At 37.3% G+C, this 24,739-nt stretch overlaps 1 protein-coding gene across 2 annotated transcripts in view; it reads left to right on the top strand.

Moving 5' to 3' along the window:
- Positions 1-24,739, top strand: part of LINGO2 (leucine rich repeat and Ig domain containing 2) — a 688,323-nt gene that overhangs the window by 278,264 nt on the left and 385,320 nt on the right. The gene's annotated exons all lie outside the window — the stretch shown is intronic.

The following is a 24,739-nucleotide window of genomic DNA, read 5'->3' as shown; positions in this document are numbered from 1 at the left end:
CAAAATAGGTGGTTGTTTGAGCTCTGATAATCTAATGAATGAGACAGCAGTGGCCTTATGCCAATTGGGAGTTAAATACAAAAAGACGGGGTGAGCTTAGTTTTTCTACCTTGTAATGAAATTAATACATTCTCCACCTGTGTTCATTTTCCTAAAGAAGGAAATGACAAGGGGTTTGGGCTGAGAATTCTATTGTTAATTCTGTTCTTTTTTTTAGCTACACTGTGCTCATTTGGAAAATGAAATGGATTATTTGCTTCACAGAGGATTTTCTTTCTTAATAAGAATCTATGTGTATTGTATTGGGTAATAAAAAAGAGCTCTAGGTACAGCTCAGTACTAATAATTTTTTTCTTACTTGGTACCTCTATCTACCACCATAAATCTTCTGAGAGGCTTAGAAAAACAAAAGACATTGAGGGAGGAAAGATGATATTAATCAGCTTTCTTTGTCTTGCCTACCTTCTTAACTAAAAAGAATCTTTTTCCCAAAAGGCTATGATTTTGGTAAGATTATATTTACTGTAGGAGTAAAGGAAGGAAGGAAGAAATGAGGGAGGAAAGGGAGGAGAAAGGCAGGAATATAGGAAGAGCTGGAGGAGAGAGAAAACATTGGTGGGAGGGCACTGGGGAGAGGAGGGGCAGACCTTCTTCACTGTGCTCTGACTCTGTTTTGTTGATGGAAGAAACAATCTCCATTTGATTTGTAGCAAAAACTACATTTCATATCCTGAGTGCATTCACATTAGAGAATACTTACAGTGAAGTCCTTAAAGGCAAAAGGCCCAGTTGATAGTGGTTTATAGACTGTATGCATTGTGAAACATTTCATTGGCAACAGATTTTTGAATATCAGATATGGCTTTGACATGGACTCATTCATTCTAAAGCTACTGTCTGGGCACTCACTGTGGCAAATCAGTTTGTGTCTTACTCTTGATTCCTCCAGAAAATGCGATGCAAGGATTTTACTATAGAGAATTTATTTCGGAGTTAGTCCTAAGAATCATCAGTATGGGTTTGAGGAGGGAGACAGGGAAAGACAGGAGTCAGTAAAGGATGTATCAACTAACTTAGCCATCCTGATAACGGAGCTGAATCCTGATGGCGAACTCTAACAGGTAGCATGGGAACCCTTTCCTCAGAGCTGTCCCACCCAAGGGCCACAGGACATGTATGTGCCAACTCCCCTTAATCATTATATGATGTTTGCTTGGGATGAGGGTATGACTGTTGATTTTGCCTTGTATACCACTCTATAGCTCTTTATCTGTGTTTTGTTACCAACCACTATTCCCTTCCATTCTGAGTATTTCACTCTATTGCTGTTAATATGATTATTCTTCCTCTACCTTAAGGGTGAAATTTGAAGTTTCCATTGATTTGTTACTCAGCAAGATACTAAACCTTGAGACAGAAGATGTAGGCTCCAGTCATGGCTATTCAGTTTGCTAGCTTAGTAACCCACTTTTAACCTCAGTTTCCTTACCTATGAAATGGGGATAGTATTTGCTGCTGAACTCCCAGAATACTGTAAGGACTAAAGGAGGTAATAAGAGAAGTGTGCTCTACTAAATATTGGTTTTCTTATCCTGTATTCTAGAATGTGAACTGCATGAGGGTAATATTTGTGCTTTGGGTTTTTTTTTAAGTTTTTGTTTAAATTCCAGTTAGTTAACATATAGTGTAATATCAGTTCCAGTAGTAGAATTTTGTGACTCATCACCTACATAAACACCCAGTGATCATCACAAGTGCTGTCCTTAAAACCCATCACCCATTTAACCTATCCTCCACCCACCACCCCTCCAGGAAATTCCAATTTGTTCTCTAGAGTTAAAAGTCTGTTTCATGATCTGCCTGTCTTCCCCCCAGCCATGTTCATCTATTTTGTTTCTTAAGTTACACATTTGAGTGAAATCGTGTGGTATTTGTCTTTCTCTGACTGACTTCTTTTGCTTAGCATAATACACTCTAGCTCCATGCACATCAGTCAGTGGACATTTGGGTTCTTTCAATAATTTGATTATTATACATAATGCTGCTCTAATCATCTGAGTACATGTGTCCCTTCAAATCAGTATTTTTGTACCCTTTGGGTAAATACCTAGTAGTGCAATTTCTGGGTCATAGGGTAGATTTATTTTTACTTTCTGAGAAAACTCCATACTGTTTTCCAGAGTAGCTGCACCAGTTTGCCTTCCTGCCAACAGTGCAACAGGATTCCTCTTTCTCAGCACTCTCACCAACATCTGTTGTTTCCTGTGTTGTTAATTTTAGCCATTCTGGCTGGTGTGGAGTAATATCTCATTTAAGTTCTGATTTTTATTTCTCTGATAATGAGTGATGTTGAGCATCCTTTATGTGTCTGTTGGCCATCTGTATGCCTTCTTTGGAAAAATGTCTATTCATGTCTTCCACCCATTTCTTAACTGGATTATTTGTTTTTTGAGGTTCTGAGTTTGAAAAGTTCTTTATAGATTTGTGGATACTAACCCTTTGTCAGATATATCTTCTGCAAATATCTTTTCTCATTCTGAAGGTTGCCATTTAGTTCTGTTGTTTGTACTTTGTTCATTGCTGGTTCCCCAGTCCTTCGAGAGTACCTGCCACACAGCAGATGCAGAACAGATAAAAGAAATACTCAATAAAAGAAGGCAAACATTGGAATATACAGTCTAGAGTTCAAATATTGGTTCAGCTACTTGCTGCCTCTTAATTTCAGGCAAAGTTTTAATCTCAAACTTTTTATGAGCAATTCATTGGTCAAATGTCTTCCTCATAAAGTTGTATTTAAAAATTAAGATTTGTCTTATGATATATTCTCCCTCACCACCATTCACGATTTTATTCTTTGGGTGAATGTTACCTACATCTAGAGTTGAAAAAAAGAATTTGTTAAGCTAGTCATTTAAATTCTAGTAGTCAAATCCACATTTTTCTCTCTGAATACAGTTGTAATCATTCCATTGTGTTGATATTCTGCTCTGAATTAATAGAAAATGACTCACTATAGAATTTTGTATTTGATTCTCAAGTGCACGTTTTTGGAATAAAGTTTTCAATAATTAAAATTTTCTAGAGGGGTGCTTGGGTGGCTCTTTTGTTTAAATATCTGCCTTTGGCTTAGGTCATGATCCCAGCGCCCTGGGGTGGAGCCCCTCATTGGGCTCCCTCCTCAGTGGGGAGTCTGTTTCTTCCTCTGCCTGCCACTCCCCCTGGTTGTGCTTGCTCGTACGTACGCTCTCTCTTTCCCTCTCTCTCTGACAAATAAATATTTAAAACTCTTTTTCTAGATTAGGCATATCTGTGACCACTTTTGAATTATTCTCAAATGAATACATGTCAAGCACCTCACCTAGTACCTTGCATACAGTGAGAGCTTAACAATAAGAGCATAGTTGCACTAACTCTATTTATTGAGCTCCTCCTAGATGGCAGTCTCTGGGCATTTTACAAACGCTGAGTCTTTTCACATCAATCCTATAAAGTAACTGTGACTATTCCTATTTTAGAGATGATGAAATTGAGGCATGAGATGTTGCTTTAGCCAGGGTCACAGTTCTTGCCCATAGTAGGATTGAGATTTGAACTGCTTTTTTCTGACACCAATGTTTATGCTTCATCTATTGAAACTTTATTCCAAAAATGTTTCCTGACACCAGTGTTTATGCTTAATCTATCAAAACTTCATTCCAAAAATGTGCACTTGAGAATCAAATACTGGCTACCTATTATTTTCTCCTCTTTAGATAACATAAACCCTCATTTACAAACTGTTTAACCTTACACCATCCATATGAGGCTAAACTATTATTATCTCTACCCGGTAAGTGTAGAAATCATAGGTCAGAGAGATGCTAGGACTAAGTCGACTAACAGCTAATGAATAACACAGACAAGATCCAGGAGTATCTGACTCCAATGCCAGTTTTTCCCAAAATGAGTTGAATGTACAGCATGACTCTATCTCAAAGAGTAACCCTTCTTCCCTCATACATGTTTTCAGCTGAATCCTATTTTTTTTAAAGATTTTATTTATTTATTTGACAAACAGAGCAAGAGAACACAAACAGGAGGAGCAACAGAGGGAGAGGGAGAAGCAGACTCCCTACTGAGCAGGGAGCCTGATGTTGGACTCAATTCTAGGACCCTGGGATTATGACCTGAGCCTAAGGCAGACACTTAACCAACAGAGCCACCCAGGTGCCCTCTGAACCCTAATTAAAAGAGCAAATATCTTAATTGACTTAAGATGGTAATAATCGAGGTGTTATTTTATAGAAACATGATCATGGATTCAACTTAAGTGGGGTCTCCTTATTAAGCCTTCTTCTCCACCCTTAACTCTTGAATACAATGCAGTCCCCTTGCCTATAGTAGTTACTTCATAAATGTTGTATAAGTGAATTAGCTATTGACTAGTGTATTCAAAAATAATTACTGAGTTGTTGCATGTGCCAGGAAAGTGCCAGGCATTAATTAAGAACATACCAGCTGGGGTGCCTGGGTGGCTCAGTTGGTTAAGTGACTGCCTTTGGCTCGGGTCATGATCCTGGAGTCCCAGGATCGAGTCCCACATCGGGCTCCCTGCTCAGCAGGGAGTCTGCTTCTCCCTCTGACTCTCTCTCTCTCTCAAGTACATAAATAAATTCTTAAAAAAAAAAAAAGAACATACCAGCAATAGAAGACAAAACAAAACAAAACATGATTCCTATTTGTGGAAAATCTCAAGTCTAGGAAGTGATATAAACATTAAATACACATAGAATCACACACACATACTCACACACACACACACCCAAGAAATAAATAATTATACATTGTGATAAGAGGAATAGAGGGCAAAGGTGGAGTATGACAAGAGGGAATAAAAAGGCCTTTAGATGGGGAAAGACTTTCTGAGGAAATGATAACTCATAAATAATAGAAAAACACATGATTCCAACTGCCAAAATCTCCACCGCTTTGGCAGGAATCCAGGCACTAGATTTTTGAATCTAAGATAATTATTATCCTTGAATATAAGATCTCATTTCTAATGAGTTAAAACCGGGTCTGTGCAAAGGAGCATGAGGGAACTTTCTGATGAGATGAGAATGTTCTATATCTTGATCGGTGTGGTAGTGATTATTTGGATTTACAAATCTGTCACAGTTCACTGATTTTTACAGTTACACTGTGTGAATTACATTGTGCATAAATTATACCAACATAAACTTGATAAAAAAAAAAGACAGATTTAAGTTAATGGGTCAATAAGCAAGCAAACTAAAGATGAGTCAGAATTATTCTGACAATTACCCGCATCTATGTTTTAGTGGTTTTACATGTCTGGGAGTTTTGTATTGTTGGATCAGGACCTGCATATAGATGACTTTTCCATCTGTAACAATAGTTCTTTCTGACTTGTCAGGTATATCAGACATTTTTAAGCTAATGCTTCTAAGATAGAAGAGCAAAGAAGATAAAAGCTTTTTCAATGAGACGGTTGGATTTTTTTTTTTTCATACTTTGGCTGCATTTGGGAGGTTTTTATAGCACAAGTGAATAATAACAAGAGCATCATGATAATGCCTTTTGTTTATAAAATTCTTAGCTCCAAAGAAACCAAATTACATTGCATTCATATCTTCATTAAATCGTTTCTACCTGAGAATAGTTAAATGTGTCTTATCCCCATTGTACAGGAAACTAGAACATGAGCAGGTTTGGGGGATAACAGACTTATGTATATATCAAGGTCTAGTGGGATGTGATCACAGACTCCTTTGTAAAGGTGATTTTTTTAAAATCAGTTTTTTCCTTTATGTGGCATTCAAAGGAAACCTTTCCTATTTTATGTGCATGTATCAACATTTTAATAGCAGGAGAGCAATGTAAGCTATTCATAAACATGGAAGCTAGAAAATCAGCTGTTCCATACTTGATAGTTTGATACACAAGGTGATTTAACTAAATAATCATTAAGTAATGCAAAGCTTCAGGGTAAACACCCATTTTGCATGGATGTGAATTAAGAGTTCACAGTAAAAGGTTCTTCCATTGTTATTGGCCAAACAATTCAAAATCTGTGAAAGAAATAGTTTAATTTTGTAGTCGTTTCCTGGATTTGAACAATGGGGAGGCTACTTGCTCACAGTGTGTGGCAGTTTTATGGAGTATAAGGGAGTGACTCTGGAAGAGTGACCCGATATAGAATATACCTGAGGCATTACTAGCCTAGGTAATCTTGGGCCATCGGGAAGAGTTGCAAGCATTTGATTAATATGTGAAGCCCACAAACATATTGTCTGGCAGATAGTATGCACTCTAAAAAAAAATTGGTGACTGTTATTAGTAAAATGGCTCATCAGGCTATAAAAATTGAATTTGAGTCTAATAAAAATAAGAAAAAGATTGTTCAGTTACAAAAGACATCCTTTTTCCAGATCACAAAGATATTTTCTATGTGATTTAGCAACTTAACTCAAGGCAACTTAGCCATGGTCCAAACTTTGACACAGGGAGGAAGGAAATTATGGAATGTAGAACATGAGGCAAGGGGCTAGATTAAGATTTCATTTCCTCCAAACTCAGAAATGTATGGTGCCCTCCATATGTAATTCAAAATAAAAACATTATTCAGCTGCACAATAAACAATAAAGTCTTAGATTTCTGTTGAATTTAAGATTGTCTCTAAGGTTTTCCAAGTGCAAATTCCAAGTGCATTTATCACATTGAGGTTTAATGTGTGTGTGTGTGTGTGTGTGTGTGTGTGTGTGTGAAGCTGAGATTCTTGATTTCCTCATTCTCTAGGAACATGACTAGGTTCCTTGCTTGGTGATGTGTTACTGAGTGGGGCTGACTATGGTACTCTGTAGGAAATGGGGCAAAAGTTGGGAAAGCTGATGTCTACAAGTCATGAATAAGTGGGAATAATGCCTCTGTGCCATAACTGTCATGCTCAGGAAAAGCTGGGAACTTAAATGGCTGCACGTTTGCTTTAAGGTAAATTGCCAACAGTCCCTCTACACTCCAGGAAGTAGTGAGTAATTGCTTTCCCTGATCCTTGACATTGAATGGAGAAAAAAAATTTTTTTCCAAGAATTCGAGTAACCACAATAGACCCTCATGTATGGTTTACAGCCTGAATTAATTCTACTTGGGGGATCCAAACAAACTCTCAAACCAAATGTTTAGTTTTAAGTTGTTGCAGCTTGATAAAACTTCTAAATAAGTAGCAGGAGAAAATGCAAATATATTTGAGTGAATCAACGTTTGGCTCAAGCATCAAAGAATTTCCACAGATAAAGCTTCAAGAAAAATGCACGCAGAGTGAAAAAAAAAAACACAAAGTACACAAGAAATAACTTCAAGAGGCATATCACAGATGAGAAATCATGTATCATTAGCTTCATTAAAAACCTAGAGAGAGATACATTAAAATCAAGAGTGAGATACAGAATTGGCAAAAATTAAAAGTCTTGTAATATTAAGGCTTGGCAAAGATGTAGAACAAACAGAAAAATTTTGAAGTCCATAGTTCAAATAAACAGATTTGGAAAGCAGTTTAGCCTATCATGGTAAAGTTGAACATTGGCATACCTCTGTTGCTCAGCATTTCCACTCCTAGCTGTGAACCTTAGGAAAACTATTGCTTCTGTGTCCCAGAATCTTGAACCAGAAGACACACATGTGAATGTTAACAACAGCAATTGGTTAAAATTACAAAATCCTAGGAGAATCCCAAATGCCTATCAACAGTGGAATGAAGGGAAAAAATGTGGTGTATTCACATCATGCAATACTGTCCAACACGACTGAATAAACAATGGCTGCACAAAACAACATGAATCTATCTTAATGACATAACACCGACAAAAGAAAAAAAAAAAAAAAGGAAGTCTAGCTACATGAACTTCAAAAATTTTGCAAAGTAGAATGGTATATTTCAGGGTCTTAACCAGCATGGTAAGACTATAAAGAGTAGTGAGAGAATGATAAAAATAACTAAATTTGGTGAGTGGATTTACCTTTGGAGGCAGCAAGGATAGTAGCCAGTATCAGTGATGGACCAGTGAGAACCTTAAGCTATTGGGCTTCTTTTATTACTTACACCAAGTGGTGGGTACACCAGGCTCATTATAGTGTAACTATTTACCTCAAGACAATGTTTATAAGCATTCGTACTATGAATTCAATACTTAATTTTAAAAATTTTCTAAGCTTGGGGTTCCTGGGTGGCTCAGTGGGTTGAGCCTCTGCCTTCGGCTCAGGTCATGATCTCAGGGTCCTGGGATTGAGCCCCACATCGGGCTCTCTGCTCAGAAGGGAGCCTGCTTCCCCCTCTCTCTCTGCCTGCCTCTCTGCCTACTTGTGATCTTTGTCTGTCAAATAAATAAAATAAAAATCTTTAAAAAAAATTTCTAAGCTCTGTAGACTTAAAACTTGTTTGATATCCTTCTTATTCCCATATAAAGTGCAAAGGCTTCTTGTTTCCCTTTATCTTTGTTGAAATCAAATAATTATTTTGTTAATGCCTTTCTCATGTATTCATGCTCACAAATTATTCTAAGAAAACCCTACCTTAAAAAGAAACTACTTAGAGTAGTTTGTTTTTAAAATTCAAAACCCTGTGTCGAAGAATGTGTGACAGAACACATTATAGTATTTTTTTAAATTTACAGACCTTATCATCTTTATTGAAATGACATTGACCAATACAAAAGTTTTCCTTCAGTTTTAGAATTATTCACTGGCATGTATATTTGTTTGATCTTCCTTTGTAATTATTTAAATATACTTCCTTTGTAATTATTATAATTATTTTATATATATTATATGTATTTAGTTGCTGTGAGTGGGAAGAGGATATGTGCAATTTTAGGGAAATACAAAACAGAGGAAAATGAAATAAGGATACACATGCATATACAAATCCTTCTTTCTCAGGCGGTTAGTGTCTTTTAGCAGCAAATGAAGGTGCTAACTAGAAGACTGACTTCTGTAATGTGCCACAGTCTCAAAGGGCACCATCAGATTCTGCACAATGAACTTGGGAAGTCCTTGATTGCTATGAGAACATGGTATTTCCTTCCCTATAAAAGAGAGCTACAGCATATATGAGAAAATCCTTGCTAACAGGTGCTCCTCAGGCAAGCAGAGGGATATATGTCAGGTCAGCTATGTGTTAGGTGCAAGGTGTTATGTGCAAAATTTGTGTTATGTGCAAGGTTTTCAATATTAAATCTATCTTAATTGGAAGAAAAGACACTTCATGCTTGTTGATATTCCTCTCAAAGATGATTAGCTGCTATCATGATTGAGTTCCCAGAAGGCCCAGAGCTGTAATATATTAGTATTGACATTCTGGAAGAAGATATATGTTGAATTCTATTATTTCATTAAAAATAGGGGTGCCTGGGTGACTCAGTCATTTGAGTGATGGACTCTTGTTTTAGGCTCAGGTCCTGATCTGGGGGATGGTGGGATGGAGGCTCCCAGTGGGCTCCATACTCCGTGGAGAGTCTGCTTAAAGGATTCTCTCTCTCTGCCCCCCTTCCCCAACTCGTGCATGAATGCACACACACTCTCTCTCACTCTCAAATAAATAAATTAATCTTAAAAAAAAAATAAGGTCCACACAGCTTCCAAGGATATGCAGTTTTCCTTGATAAATACTAACTGTCATCCCTTTTTCCTCTCTGGGTCCCTTTTCTTTTGGCTTCTTGGCGTCTATGGCTAAGCCTTGCTGTGGTTATCCAGAAAAGTATGTTAATGAAACACATGCATATATATTTGTCTGTGAGCATATTCTGTTTTTTAATGGAAAGAATCACAATTCATAGAGGATTTAGTACATTAGAGACTTCCAGGGCAAGATTATATTTTGAATATTTATCTTTTGTTCACTTCATTTCCTTCTGCTTCATAATTTTCACTAAGCTGTACAGAGCTTCTTCCCAGCCACAAAGCCTAATTTTATTTGTCTAGAAAGAGGAAAACAGCATTATGAAGCGTAACAGCATTTGCGCCTTCTCCACATTTCTCAATTCAGAGTAGAGGCGTGAAGTTGAATACAGCAATTCCTCCCTGCTAACCCTCAATTATGAGTTCCTCTTATATAAAATTAACCTCTATGTGAATTTACTTCTGTATAACATTTTAACAGCTATGAGAAAGAGAAATCTCATCTAGGTAAATCAAGTGAATTTTAAAATCACTTCAGGTGAGGTTAATTACAATATAACAGGAACTTGGAGCTGAGGTAAGGAGTAAATCAAGTGAAGCAAATGGTATAGGTATAGAGAGTCTGAGCACCAAGCTTTTAAGATTACAAAAGGAAGGTAATGCTTCCATTAAAATTGGCCTTAAAAACATGTTTGCCTGTGTTAAGTGCGTACCACTAAGGGCTACATTCAAGAATGTGTAGCTCTGCCTCTCCTACACCCATGTTGCCTAACTTAGTATATAGCACGCAGTAGGCATTTAGTAAATATTAATTGAACGAAAGAATGAATAGGAGGAAATTGATCACATAAAAGAAACAAGAATCAGACTGTTTGGATTATGAGTGTAGCACCTTCTTTCTAAATATGTCTTCTCAAGCAAGGGAAACAACAGGAAAAATAAACTATTGGGACTACAGCAAAATAAAAAGCTTCTGCGCTGTGAAGCAAACAATAAAACTAAAAGGCAAACTAATAAATGGGAGAATATATTTACGAAGGACATGTCTAATAAATGGTTAGTATCCAACATATACAAAGAACTTATACAACGCAATACCCCCCCCCAAAAAAGTAGTCCAATTAAAAATAGGTGGAAGACATGAACAGACATTTCTCCAACGAAGAAATACGGATGGCCAACAGATACATGAAAAGATGCTCAACATCAGTCTTCATCAGGAAAGTACAAAACAAAACTACAATGATATATCACCTTGCATCTGTCAGAATGGCTATAATCAATAACTGTTGGCAAGGACATGGAGAAATAGGAACCCTTTGGAAGGTGATGAGAGTGCAACCTGGTGCAGCCACTGTGGAAAATGGTATGGAGGTTCTTCAGAAAGTTAAAAATGGAACTACCCTATGATCCAGTAATTGCACTACTGGATATTTGCCCATAAAATACGAAAACACTAATTCAAAGGGATACATGAACCCCTGTGTTTATTGTGGCATTATTTACAATAGCTAACTTATGGAAGCAGCCCAAGTATCCATCAACAGATGAATGGGTAAGGAAGATGAGTAATAGAATATCCCATTAATGGAATGGAATATTATTCAGCCATAAAAAATTTAATCTTGCCATTTGCAACAACGTGGGTGGAGCTAGAGAGTGTAATGATAAGCAAAAAAAGCTTAGTCAGAAAAGATAAATACTATATGATTTCACTTATATGTGGAATTTAAAAAACAAATAAACAACCCAAGGAAAAACAAAAGGAGAGAGAAGCAAACCAAGGAACAGACTCTTAACTATAGAGAACAAAATGATGGTTACCAGAGGGGAGGTGGGGTGGTAGAAACAGGTGATGGGGATTAAGAATACAGTTATCCTAATGATCACTGAGTAACTTATAGAATTGTTGAATCACAATATTGTATATCTGAAACTAATATAACACCGGGTGTTAACTATACTGGAATTAAAATTTAAAACAAAAAAGAAAGTTATAGACTAATGGATTTTTCAACTACAATGTTGGATACAAGAAAACAGTGGAGTACTTTAAATAATAAAAGTGCTTAAGACCTAGAATTTGATATCCATCTGTTATTTAAATGTGAAGAGATGGTCTACTTTATTATACAAAGCTTCTGAAACTTCCCAAAGACCCACACTGGGAATAGTTTGGATAAAGTATTTAAAGAAGAAGTTAGATAGGTCTTAGAAGATTTTGTAAGGAATGTGGTGTTTTAAAAATTATTTTTATTCTTTATTAAAAACTGTCATTTTAAAAATTACTAAGAGCAAAGAGAAAGATAAAATATATTTAAACTAAAACAAAATTAAAAGTCTAGAATGATTGTACCAGATAGGTTTGAGGAGTGGAATTCTATGAATATGATGTGTTTGTTTAAAAAGAATGGAAAAAATAAAGGTTTTATTTATAAAATAAAGGGTTATTATTTTTAAAAGTGTAGAACAGAGGGTGCCTGGGTAACTCAGTGGACTGAGTATCTGACTCTTGACTTTGGCTCAGGTCATGATCTCAGGGTCATGAGATTAGGCCCCACATCCAGCTGTGTGCTGGGTGTGGAGACACACTTAAGATTCTTTTCCTCCCCCGTTACCCCTCTCCCTGCCTTTCTTATCCTGTTTGCACGTGTGTACAACACACATGCTTATGCTCTCTCCCTTTCAAAAAAAGTGTAGAATAGAATGTCAGATTGAAATAAATTAAAAAGCAGAAGCAGGTGCAAATATATCAATAACTACAATAAAATGCTAATTGAGAAAAAGCCCAAATAATTAAATACAAGATGATTACTTTTTAAAATTAAAAACATTATAAATGCACTTTCATATACATATATATGCAATATATATAAATATACATATCATTTGCATATGAATGCTTATGGATATAACACCATGTATAATGGAAAGGAAGAGAGTAATAATGTACGTGGAATTCGGATTGCTGTTTGCTTGAGGAAATGGGTTCAGGAGAATCATTTGTTTGGGATTGAGAAAGAGGATGCTGTCGGTTCTCTAGCTTTTATTTTGATGGTAGATTTCCTTATGACATTATTAAAAATTACTAAATTCAAAAAATTCATCTAAATATAGCTTTGAAATTATCTAACAGCAGTTTAAAATAGAAATAAGTATTATAGTACTCTTTATCACTAATTTAATATGTGGAAATTTCTACATGTTCTATTGTGTAATGTTTTATTTTAATGAATATGAAAATACACAAAAGAATTTCCATAGATGTAATTCTGCCCACAAGCCAAATAACCTTTTATGCATTCGGATAAGACTGTAGCTTTTTCTATTCTAAAATCTTTTACCACAAGAATTCTAGGCAAACCTAAACACTGCAGGTGTGTTGGAAGAAAATGCTTATACAAAACAGATGTATTTTCCAATTCAGAGCTTCCTTATATTAAAGTCACTGTTTAATTAATTTCACACAATATTATCTGGTTGACTTACTCCCTCTCTCTAAGCACCTCTGGGAATATCTGAAATATTGTACAGATGCTCTTACAGAGAATTACATTACTAAGTGTCATTAGCATAAATCAACATTCGACATTAACTTAGTGGTTGGGGCTGGGAGGTGACAAACCTCTCTTTTTTTTCATTCACCTCCAAACTCTGTGTTAATGGCTTTGTGTGCTAAGAGATTCTCTGCATGGACGCCTTCTTCCCAGGTGGGATCTTCTGCAGAGCCTAACTTCCCACTGTCTGGGATGCATAACCCTCTCTATGAGTCTCTACTGCCTTTAACATGCTGGCCTTTCTTGGAGACCTTCCAACGGGTTTAGACTTCCGTTCCGAAACCTTCCCACACTATAAAGTGTTTCATGGGAGATTAAAGAAGGGAGAAGAAAGCGTGTTGGGTAGAGAAGGAACTATATATGAAGACAAGAGGCAGAGCAGAAATCTAAGATCCTGCTCTAACAAAAGATTAGAGATCTATGATATTAGACTAGATATCTATGACAGATATTTCAACTTTAAAAATGAAGCAGTGAGTGCTTCCAGCAAGGTAGACAGAGGCTATGCTACAAAGGGCCTCACATACATCCTAGAGCAAATGAGTTTCATCCTACAGGTGATAAAGCGCAAATGAAGGATTTGAACCAAGGGTCTTGGTTCTGGATTGGGCTTGAGGAAGATCAGCTCTATGGCAGAAAAGACCCCACCTCCACAACTACCACCTTTTACAGTAATATTCCTTTTCTTTTTGTTCTAATCATCATGTATGTCATACATCTCCACAAATCTTGTTTGGAAAAAGGTGTGAAAAAATCATGATTCCAGTGTGATCAGGTGCTTGAATTGTAGCAGTTTCCAACTTAATCCTCATAGCAGCCCAGTGAGGTGGGTACTATTTATTACCATCCCCATTTTACAGATCAGGAAAATGAGCCACAGGGTTGAGTAACCTGTCAAAGATCACAAAGCAAGTTGAAGACCCCTATCAAGGGTATCTAAAAATAGAACAAGTATTATGCCTCTGTGCTTTAACACTTCCCATTAAATTATACTGTGTGGCCTATAGAACTTAATTACAGTATTCCTATATGAGAGTTTCAGGTGTGGAAGAGCTACAGATTGTGTGTGAACGAGCCCCATGAGATTCAAGGCTTTGCTCTAAGTATTGCTGAGACACAACATAGGAAATATAAAATGTATTTAGTTGGTATTCTGCTGACTCTCCCCGTGGATATTTTGTCTGTCCTTAATAAAAGTGAACACCAATTAATGGCCATAATGCGGTGTAGGTGGCTAGCTAAACTCACTTAGTACATGATTTATTGACGTGATTGCTTTACAAAGACATATCTAATGAGTTTTATCATGTGAATCTTTCCATGTGAAGCATTCCATGTGAGAATATCTTTGTCTGAATACTAGACATTTGAGATGTTCTAATAATGCTTTCCTATTTTGAATGTCATGATGATAAATGCAACTTGCTGAGATAGTTTAATAATCAAAAACAGTATTGAAGAAGAAATGGAACTGATACTTCTTTTGTGTCTAATAAATGCCAGGCACAATCTGTATAATTTCAGTAACTCTCATTTTATAGATAAGAAAACTGGAGCTCAGAGAAGTTAAGGAACTCCCCTAGTATTTTCTAGTTAATAAGTAGTAGCGCTGGGATTCTGCCTAGGTGCATCTGAATCCAAAGACGCTCTTCTCACTGCAATATAGTCCCTCCAACATGCTCACTCTGTCTATAACAATATGCAAACATCTGTGAATTAAAGGAAAAATAAAATATACAACTCTGAATCATGGCCTGAGCCTTTTGACCACAGGGCAGCACCCTAATGACTTGGCAAAAAATCTTCCTAAAATTTGCAGCTTTGGGCTTCTCTACAACAGGATAGTTAGGTTAGAAGTGCAATATAAAGGGCCAACCGAGTAATTTCCTCATTTGTCAATACATGACTGACTTTCTGCAAGCTGAACACTCCCATTGAACACCACTGAGTAGACTACAGGCAGAAGATGAAGATTTCCTTTTAGAGCCACAATTATATCTAGGAATAACAATAATAATATTTGAAAAGATTATTGCCCATTTGTCTTCTTGGTGGCGCCCATTCAGACTTAGGCACCATTTTGCATATTTGATATATATACATGTACACTCCAACCCAAATTGGACACTTGAGACACTTGAACTCCCCACAAAAGTAGTTACAATTATCCTATGGGCTGTACCAGTATTCCTTGAGATCTGTTATCTGTATTCATAGCCACACCCACTTCCAAATTATATTACATCATACATTAATAGCCTTAAGCTCACCAATCAATGGGCTGCAGCCCTTTGTATACAAATACCTACAGTCTCACTTTTTTTTTTTTTTTTCTATTTCTACCATGTTAATCAAAACTCTACTGCTGAACTTCAGGTTGGTTGTTTTGCTCTGCTTTTTCCTTCTGGACTTGATACACCCATTTCTCAATTTTAACTAGGACCCTGAAAAAAGTGATGGCCTCTCCTCTAAGACTCCAAACAACATTCTACATAGCCATAATTACTGTCAGGGATCCTGTTTTGAAGGACAACACTTTTCTACCCACCAGGGTTGGACTTTTTTGTGTATTGAGGATGGACTTTATCGTGTTTCTTTGAGTCTTACAGAAAGGAAACCTCTGGCCCTGAGAAAGAAATAGACAGTCGGGAACAGGTCCCAGTCATTCCTAGCCCCTGCTCCCTGTGCTTGAAGAGCCTGAGTTGCTATGGACCCAACATATCTCATTCATGTGAAATACACATCCATTTCTGCTTCTCCCTTCCCATCCAGTATGTAGATTTTGTTTTTGTTTTTTTTTTTATTTTAAGCCTGTACTATTCCTTCTTCTCCAATTCATCCTACATATCACTGTCAAATCCATATTCCCAGGATTTAAGTTTGTAGCTTCCCATTGTCTGAAATAACCTGAGAAATATTAAGCCTTATAGAATACCCTTCCCACTGTGGTTCTTCTGGTCTTTCCAGACATACCTCCTCTGTGTTTCTACACTCCTACTCTGTATGCTTATCCAAATTGACTGGTTTTATCCTCTGAGCACTCACTCTTCTCCGTACCTAAAGGAACCCCACTTCCTACTTCTCTGTTTCCATTTACCAATGTTTTCAAGGCTTTTTCCTCCATGAAACTGCCCCTTTTAAAGAATTTTGCATTTGAAAGAAAGCTTTGTAGTCATTGAGTCTAATAATTTATTTCATTATTTTCTCCTCCCTAAAATGTCCTGTTAATGGTCATGTAGTTTATTTATGTCTGGTGACAAGTATGTACCTAGACTAAGGTACCTACTGTGTCTTATCTATATCTTATCCGTGTCTTGTACATTTTAGAGTCATTGTATATGCTTGAAACATGTTTCCTAAATGAATTAATAAATGAAGGAATGGTTGTCTATCTCTCAAGGCATTGGCCATCTAACTTTTTCTGTAAATGGTCACATAGTAAATATATTTGTAGGCTGTATGGTTTCTGTCTAATCTGTTCATCTCTGTTACTATATCAAGAGAGCAGACATCAACAATATATAAAGAATAAGACTGGTTTTGGCAGCCTGTAGTTTGCCAGCCCCTGTCTTAAGGCAATAAAAGCCATCTTGAGACAGTTTTTAGCGTTCTTCATCATGTTACTGGAAATCTCTCTAGCTAAAATGTTATGACTTATTCAGATGTTCCAAAAGAATTTGAGGGTTTCCTCTGATCGTGTTCAGTTTCTTCAGCCATTCCTTATAGTATTTTGAATTTCTTCACTAACTTAGCCTTTCTCCCAGATTATGTTCCATTTGTTTGTGCATCTTATAAAATCTGGTTTCCAAAACAAAGCAATGCTCTCTGTTGATGTGACAACTGAACAGAAAAGCAGGTTCATTTCCTACCTTCCTTTATATACTGCAGGTGTAATAATAAAGCTTAAGACAGCATTAAAATGTGTGGGAAACACATCACATTTCCTACTGATTCACAGTCATACTTCTAGGGTCACCTGGGTGGCTCCGTCGGTTAAATGTCTGAGTCTTGATTTCAGCTTGGGTCATGGGATCAAGCCCTGTATTGGGCTCCCTTCTCAGTGGGGAGCATGCTTGAAATTCTCCCCCTTTCCCTCTGCTCCTCCTCTCTCTTTCCCTCTCTCTCTCAAATAAATGAAACATTAAAAAGAAGTCATACTTTTTTTCCTATATTGTTGTCTAACTCATTCTGTGTCAAGTAGTGGGTTTTTTTGGGAGGAGGTGAAACAAGCAAAAATCTCGTATCTTTCATTGTATTACTTTATTTTATTTTAAAAGACTAAATGATATTAAGGACTAGTTTAAAAATTATAAGGCACCTATAATGACACCCTGGCTCCCTGATCCCTTGGCCAGTGCTTTTTTGACCAACCATATTCATCAAATGCATCGTATTACCTTTAATTCATCACTTAGTTATTTGCTGTATTTGTCCCATTTAGTTCTGTCCCTTTTATCTCCTCTAGTCGCATGTGCATTCATTCACTCATTCTAAGTTATGTGTTGAGGACTTACCATGTGCCATTTACCACATGGAAGAGAGAGAGACATGCCTTTTGCACAGTACTTACAGTCCGCCTTGACATCAGACCACAAATACACCGTGTGATTCCTGAACAGTCAAAATAAATCCACATTTCTTGCTGTGCCGTATGATCTCTGGGATCTACCTCATATATCCAAACATATGCTATCGTGGGATTAATCCAGTTTTCCGTATGTTCCCTGACCTTTGGTTCTGGTGCATATTTTGATTCTATTCCTTCTCCTTTGTCTTTCCACTTAGGTTTCACATTTCTGAATATGCCTTTTGGTTCCCCTTCAGGGATGCTGGCTTGGATATACCCTACTAGCTATCTCTTACTTAGACAAAGTCAAGCTGTATACCTTTCCTATGCTTAGCTTACCTCTTGGGACTTAACTTGTCCCACAGGTTAAGGAAAAATGTTGCCCTGAAACAGAAAACTATTTGGGGATAGAGAACGACTAAATGCTGGCCTCCTGATTCCTTGCTCAGTGCTTTTTTTAACCATAATGCTTCTCCAGAGTGGTAGGAAGGTGTGATTTCACATTGGTTGACTTGGACTCTCTTTGCCATCTCTGTCAAATATCAAACAAATCTGTGTTCACTCTCCTGCAGGTGCCACCTCAACAGTTCTTACAAACTGCCTCCTTCTCTCCAAACCATGCCTTTGGCTCCAGCCTGCCACCAGTTCTTGTATAATTCACCCTACAGATAAAGACACTTCCCCCAACCTCTCGCTCTTAATTTAAAATTTAAATAATTTTAGGTATTCTTGGAAAAACTGTATCAAAATTAAATTCTTAACAACATCAGTTTTCCACCGATAGGCTCTGTTCTGGAGAGACCCTGGGCTTACAAACTCAACGCCATGCCTTTCTCTGTAAGTCTTTATCTGTTTGTTGGTCTGCGTTTTCGTATGTACTACTGTGATGTTAAATGTAGCGTAACATGTCACTTTCTGTACTGACAGTCACTCAGCTAGACTAGTTCTGGATGTCATGGGCAAAACTGACTCTCTTCTCTGAACCAAACATATTGCTCACTAGGCACTGAGGAGCCTTTTACTGATGCAGGTCTAAGAGGATACCAGATGGACTGGCATTCTAAGTCAAGGCAAGCTCCTTGTGAGTAAGTAGTGAGCATCTTTGTGTCTTCTATAACCCCAGTTATAATGATTAATGAACAGTTGTAAGTCCATGTTGCTGTCTTTCTGAAGTTTACAGGTTAACATATTAATGAATTTGCTTAAGAATAATGAATGACCTCAGAACGAATTTAGAATGCCTGACTGTACAGTTCTACAGAATTACCGATCATTAGGTGAACAATAGTCTAGTCAGGGTGTTTCTGGAAGTCTGGACGTCTTTTTTTTTAAATTTTTTGTTTATTTGAGAGAAGAGAAAGAGCGTATGAATTGGGGAGGGGCAGAGAGACAAGCAGACTCCCCACTGAACAGGGAGGTGGATGAAGGACTGCATCCCAGGACCCTGAGATCATGACCTGAGCTGAAGGCAGCAGCTTAACTGACTCAACCACCCAGGCACCCTGGATGTCTTTAACTTAAAGCTCACTGAATGGAGTATACTGTACAAAACCTGCTACTTCTTAGTAAAAAAACAAAACAACAACAAAAAAAAAAAACCCACCAATTCATTAGCTTCATGCTTCATTTAAAATGTTTCCTGTGTTCCTTGCTTTGCTTTATTGACCCACATCTCCTCATGGGATATATAATGCAACTTCTGTGGGAGTATGCCAGTTATCCCAAGTTGAAACTTTTCACATCCCTTTGATGTTTCAGAGTTTCTCAAAAGCCAGCCCTCAACAAAATAATATAGTATCTTTTATTTACCAACTGAGGACAAGTAAGATAAAATGAAAGCTAGAAAGGCTTCTTCTACATGTAGCAACTATTTTCTCCCTCCCTGTGGCCAGGTTAAATATGTTTCTTGCAATTTTCTTGTCTCAGTTTTCTGTCAGAGGAATAGAATCTAACCCCTTGGGTTTATTTATCATGAGGAGCCCTTAGTGAAGTATAATGACCAGATGACATGCGTAAATTCATGTCAGTGATGCCATATTCTTTAGACAGAAGGGCATAGTGATTAGATCCAGTATTAAGAGCTGGTAAGCGAGAAAGAGGAATTGGTGATGTGAAATTTCTTTGGGAATAGAGCAAAGAGGTACAATGATTTCCAGAAAAGAGATTAGAGAGATGTGGTGACCACTTAATTGCACTATTCACTGGTTGTAAAATCCTAACAGCATTCTCTCAAAACTGCATAGAATTAGGTAACTTCTGTATTCTGATTATAAAGGCTGCCTGAAGTAATATTTTACTGGACCGTAAATCGTTCTGACTACATTTCATGCCTGATAAAATCCTTACATTTATGGTAAAAATGTAACTCCTTGTTCCATAACTAATCTTTTACGTTTTCTGAAACAGAGAAGTATGGAATTTTTTCCTAGAAAAATGGTATGGTTAAAAGTATCATATTGTTCTTTGAAAATAATCTAGCAAAACTAGGGATTTGGGCCAAATTAACCTGGGAATTAGTCTTGAGATATGTTTTACAACCTAGATATACACACACATACATGCATATGTATGTACATATATATTTTAACAGAATAAAAGTATGTATGTGTATGTGTGTTTATTAATTTATCTCAGTCTGGATTTCAAGAGATATAAATACATTAGTTTAATATTCTAATGGAAGCAAATTATAGATACTGTGTAACACTTAAACATAGCATCACTGGTTGTGTTTCCTGCCTAAACAAATATATGTTGAAAATTAAATTAAGCTTTTAAAAAATATTTACTTATTTATTTGAAAGAGAGAACATGAGCAGGGGGAGGGACAGATGGAGAGGGAGAGAAAGAATCCCAAGCCAACATTTTGTGGAGTGTGGAACCTGACCTGGGGTTTGATCTCACAAACCTAGTCGTGACCTGAGTGGAAATCAAAAGTTAGATGCTAAGGTCTATCAGCCTCTAAGCTGTTCTCTGTGGGAAACAGGAAGACATTATATATACAGTATGGGCTTTACAGGCAGTTGTATCTGTGTTCAATGTTCAGTGCCATGTCTTCTGAGTTTTGTAATCTTGCTTTAAGTCAATTTTCCTGAGAGGGAAAGATTCTGAGCTGGAAGTTTTTTATGAAGGAAGGTTGTTGGGGAGTGTACTTGGATCAATATTGTTGAAGCTGTCCAAGATAGAAAAAAGGGGGCTTGGGCTTTGTACTCCTTTAGTGATGAGTCGTTGGATGTGAGCTGCCTGTGGGAGAAGCAATAATTTGGATGAGTCAGTGCCCTTTGGTAGAAGGAGAAAAATCTCCAGAGAGGGAGTCAGCTCTGAGCCATCAAAAGCCAACACTTGAGACAGCTATGGAAATGACTCCCTTGTCCTGAAGAGGAATGTGGGTGATGACCTCCACCATCTACTGTGTCTACTTCTTGTGACATTTGGATCTTCTTGCTTCCAATAATAAGTTTATGCCATCTGGGAGCAGCCTCTCCAGGATTCCTTAGTAGGTCACCTTTTTTCAGAAAACTTTCAAAAGGAAGAGTAGTGGGGACCATAGCCCCTGCTGGTGCATCTAGTCTCAAGGCCATAACAGTACTAATACTTACTGTCTTCCTATTGTCTTTTCTACTACTCTTCTAGAATTCTTTCTTCCTCTGCCAGCTCCTCTACTGAGATATTGATATATGTGGTTTACCTTGTGGCTCGCTCAGACTATTACTGAGGGGGCTGAACCTCTCCTCACCATTCCCTTCTTAGGTCATGGTTGCTGTACTTGTCCATTTACTATAAAAACAGGCAGGAAAATACTAGGAAATGTTCTCTGAACCACTTGGATATCAGAAATTCTTCCCTGCCCTTGTGGTAGGACAGTAGCTCTACTTCTTCCTGATGATCAGTCAGTTGCCCTGCCAGTATGGTGACTTCCTGTTGCCAGTCAGCTGGCATAGGATGTCCAAAGTGATTGGATACAAAATACCTTTTAAAGTTTGAGACTCCTACTTTGTCCCCTCATAGAAACATCCTCTCAATGAAAATCAAAATCTCTGGATCCTCAGAACCCAAATTTGTGGAAACAGAAAGAACAAATTCTCCAGTTAGGCTACTGGGAGTGATGCTAAGTTTAACCGCTTCTACTTCCTCCCCTTCCTAGACCCATGTATTCATTCTGTCTGTTGGGGAATGCAGTACCAAAGAAAGTTCTTGATTTGGAATATTTATCAGATCCTTTCAATGACACCCCATGACTGCAAGATATCATCTTCAAACTGGTGTTTCAACTGTCATGTCAAAAGTGCATTCCAGGGGCGCCTGGGTGGCTCAGTGGGTTAAAGCCTCTGCCTTCGGCTCAGGTCATGATCCCAGTGTCCTGGGATCGAGCCCCACATCGGGCTCTCTGCTCCGTGGGGAGCCTGCTTTGCTTCCTCCCCTCTCTCTCTGCCTGCCTCTCTCTGCCTACTTGTGATCTCTGTCTGTCAAATGAATAAATAAAATCTTAAAAAAATAAAAAATAAATAAACACAAAATTGGCAAAGCTTATTAAAAAAAAAAAGTGCATTCCATCAGACCATCAGGCCAGTGACTTCTGGTTCATGCAGTATGTTTCAAGATGAGTAGATTGCCTAATTATGTGTCCACTGCTGAAGTCCAAAGAATTTCTACTGCTCTGAGGTAATAATTATGTGGTATCGTGTACTTATGTATCAAACACTCAGATCATAGTGCTGAACAAGACCCTACAGACAAATAAGCAAACCTATATTGGGAATTTCTTCAGTTTTCATAAAAATGAATCATTGCTCTGTCTTAGGTAGAAGAGGTTCAGGGTCATAATCAGATTTCCATCAAGTGCATGGTTGCTCTCCCTGAGGACTAGTGCTGACATTGAGGCTTGGCATTGACCCCTGTTGTTATCAGGTTGGACACTTTGTCAACCTTTCTACGTGTCGGAGAACAGAAATAAACATTGTGTGGCCTTTATGAAATAAAGGGGTTCCACTGAAAGAACAAGAGGGTATATTCCAAGGCTTAAAAAAGGAATGTGAGAGGGGAAGGGAACACCCTGGCAGGGTATCAGAGATAGATTAAAGCTTAGAAAAGAATTAAGAACAGATCTTAGAAATCTTCAAGCTCCATAAGGTGGTAAGTCAGTGACTAGAATGTAGTCTGCTAAAAAAAAAAATCACTATATATTTTTGTTCTTGCCTTCTATTCCCTGTTTTGATTTCGTTTCTGAGCTTCTTTTTAACCTTAGTTTCTTCTTTGATCAAGGCTGGTCAATTTGCCAAGTTAAAAAAAGAAAGAGAGAGAGAGAACACAGGCCAACTTGGAATATTTGGATAAATAAATAATTTCAGTGATCATGATTTTCCTCATTTATAAAACTAAAAGTAAAAATACTTGCCTTGCAATTATGGGATTTAAAAACATGTCTGTAAAGTACTTATATGTGGTAGGTGCTTGGTCACTGCTTATTAATATTGAAAAAATCCTAAACAGTCACTACTGATTTCTTGTGAGTCTCCATCCTTGCTTGGGGCCTGGTTGTAGAGATCTGGCAAAGTAGAAGTAAGGCAGGCAGATGAGTCAGGAGAGACCCAGTTCTCATCCTCCCTGAGGGCTCACTTACTGAGATTTTTCAGTGATTGACATTGGATTTTACTTTGTTTTGTTGGTCTTCTTTTTGAAAGAAATATAATTCTGTGTTTATTTTGGGGTGTCCTTAATTCTGTCTTTTTATATTTTTAAGAATTTGTTTTCTGCTTATCAAAAAAATGCATGTTCGCTATAAACATTTCAAGCACTGAGAATTTATTAATCATGGTAGGGAAGAAGTTCCCTCTTCAACTTATTACTAAAAGACAACTACTTTAAGTATTTGGTATCTAGTCCCCAGATTTTCTTCTGTGCAAAATCAGATATTACATATACATAAACAAATGTATACATTTAACAATGGTAAAATCGTATATGCTGTTTCACAACTTGCTGTTTTAACTTAACAGTGTTTTATGGGCATTTTTCCAGGACACATACTGTGTAACCCTGCTTTTTAATAACTTTAATATCTTTTTGAACCACAGAGTGGACATTCGGGCTTCTTCTATAGATTTTCATTACTTATTTATTTGTTTATCTATTTATTTATTTTTAAAGATTTTATTTATCTGAGAAAGACTAAGAGAGAGCACAAGAGGGGGGAGGGCCAGAGGGAGAAGCAAATTCCCCGTTGGGCAGGGAGCCCAATGTGGGACTCGATTCCAGGACTCTAGGATCATGACCTGAGCCAAAGGTAGTAGCTTAACCAACTGAGCCACCCAGGCGTCCCTGTTTTCATTATTTAAAGCAACACTGTGATGAATACTTTTATACTTCTAGCATAAATTCTAGAAATATAACCGCTGGGTCAGAGGGCATGAAAAAATTTTAATTTTAATGAATAATTCCAAATGGCCCTTCAAAAAGATGGCATTGAATTTCACTCTGCACAGAGGTTTATTCCATTCTTGGGGTAAAGTAGAAATTCTACTTTTTAGGAGTAAGGGTTATAGCCAGTATCTGTCTGCCAAGAAGCCAACTATACTTCACAGAAATTGAGAAACTCTGGTTTTGGAAAAAGGAGACTGTCGGTGAATCAGTTTACCAATATGCACTGACACCAGTGAATGAAACAGAGGCTTTCAACATACATAGACTTACAAGTCTTAAAGATATGGGTTTAAACCTTACTCTACTATTTACTAGCTGTGTGATGTTAGGTAAATTGCTCAACATACCTGAGCCTTATAAAATTGGAATAGTAATATGACTTACCTCATGAGCTTGGTATGAAGGTTAATTGAGAAATGTATGTAATTCACATATGCCTGCATGTAATATACATGTATGTCCTATATATGTCAGCCTGATTATACCACACCTGCCCTATAGCAATTATCAGCTATTGTTATG

This window comes from Lontra canadensis, unplaced genomic scaffold (genome assembly GCF_010015895.1).
Source record: "Lontra canadensis isolate GAN:19392208 unplaced genomic scaffold, GSC_riverotter_1.0 scaffold19, whole genome shotgun sequence".
Classification (NCBI taxonomy): domain Eukaryota; kingdom Metazoa; phylum Chordata; class Mammalia; order Carnivora; family Mustelidae; genus Lontra; species Lontra canadensis.
Note: the sequence above shows the minus strand (reverse complement) of the source record. Positions and strands in the feature narration are given on the sequence as shown.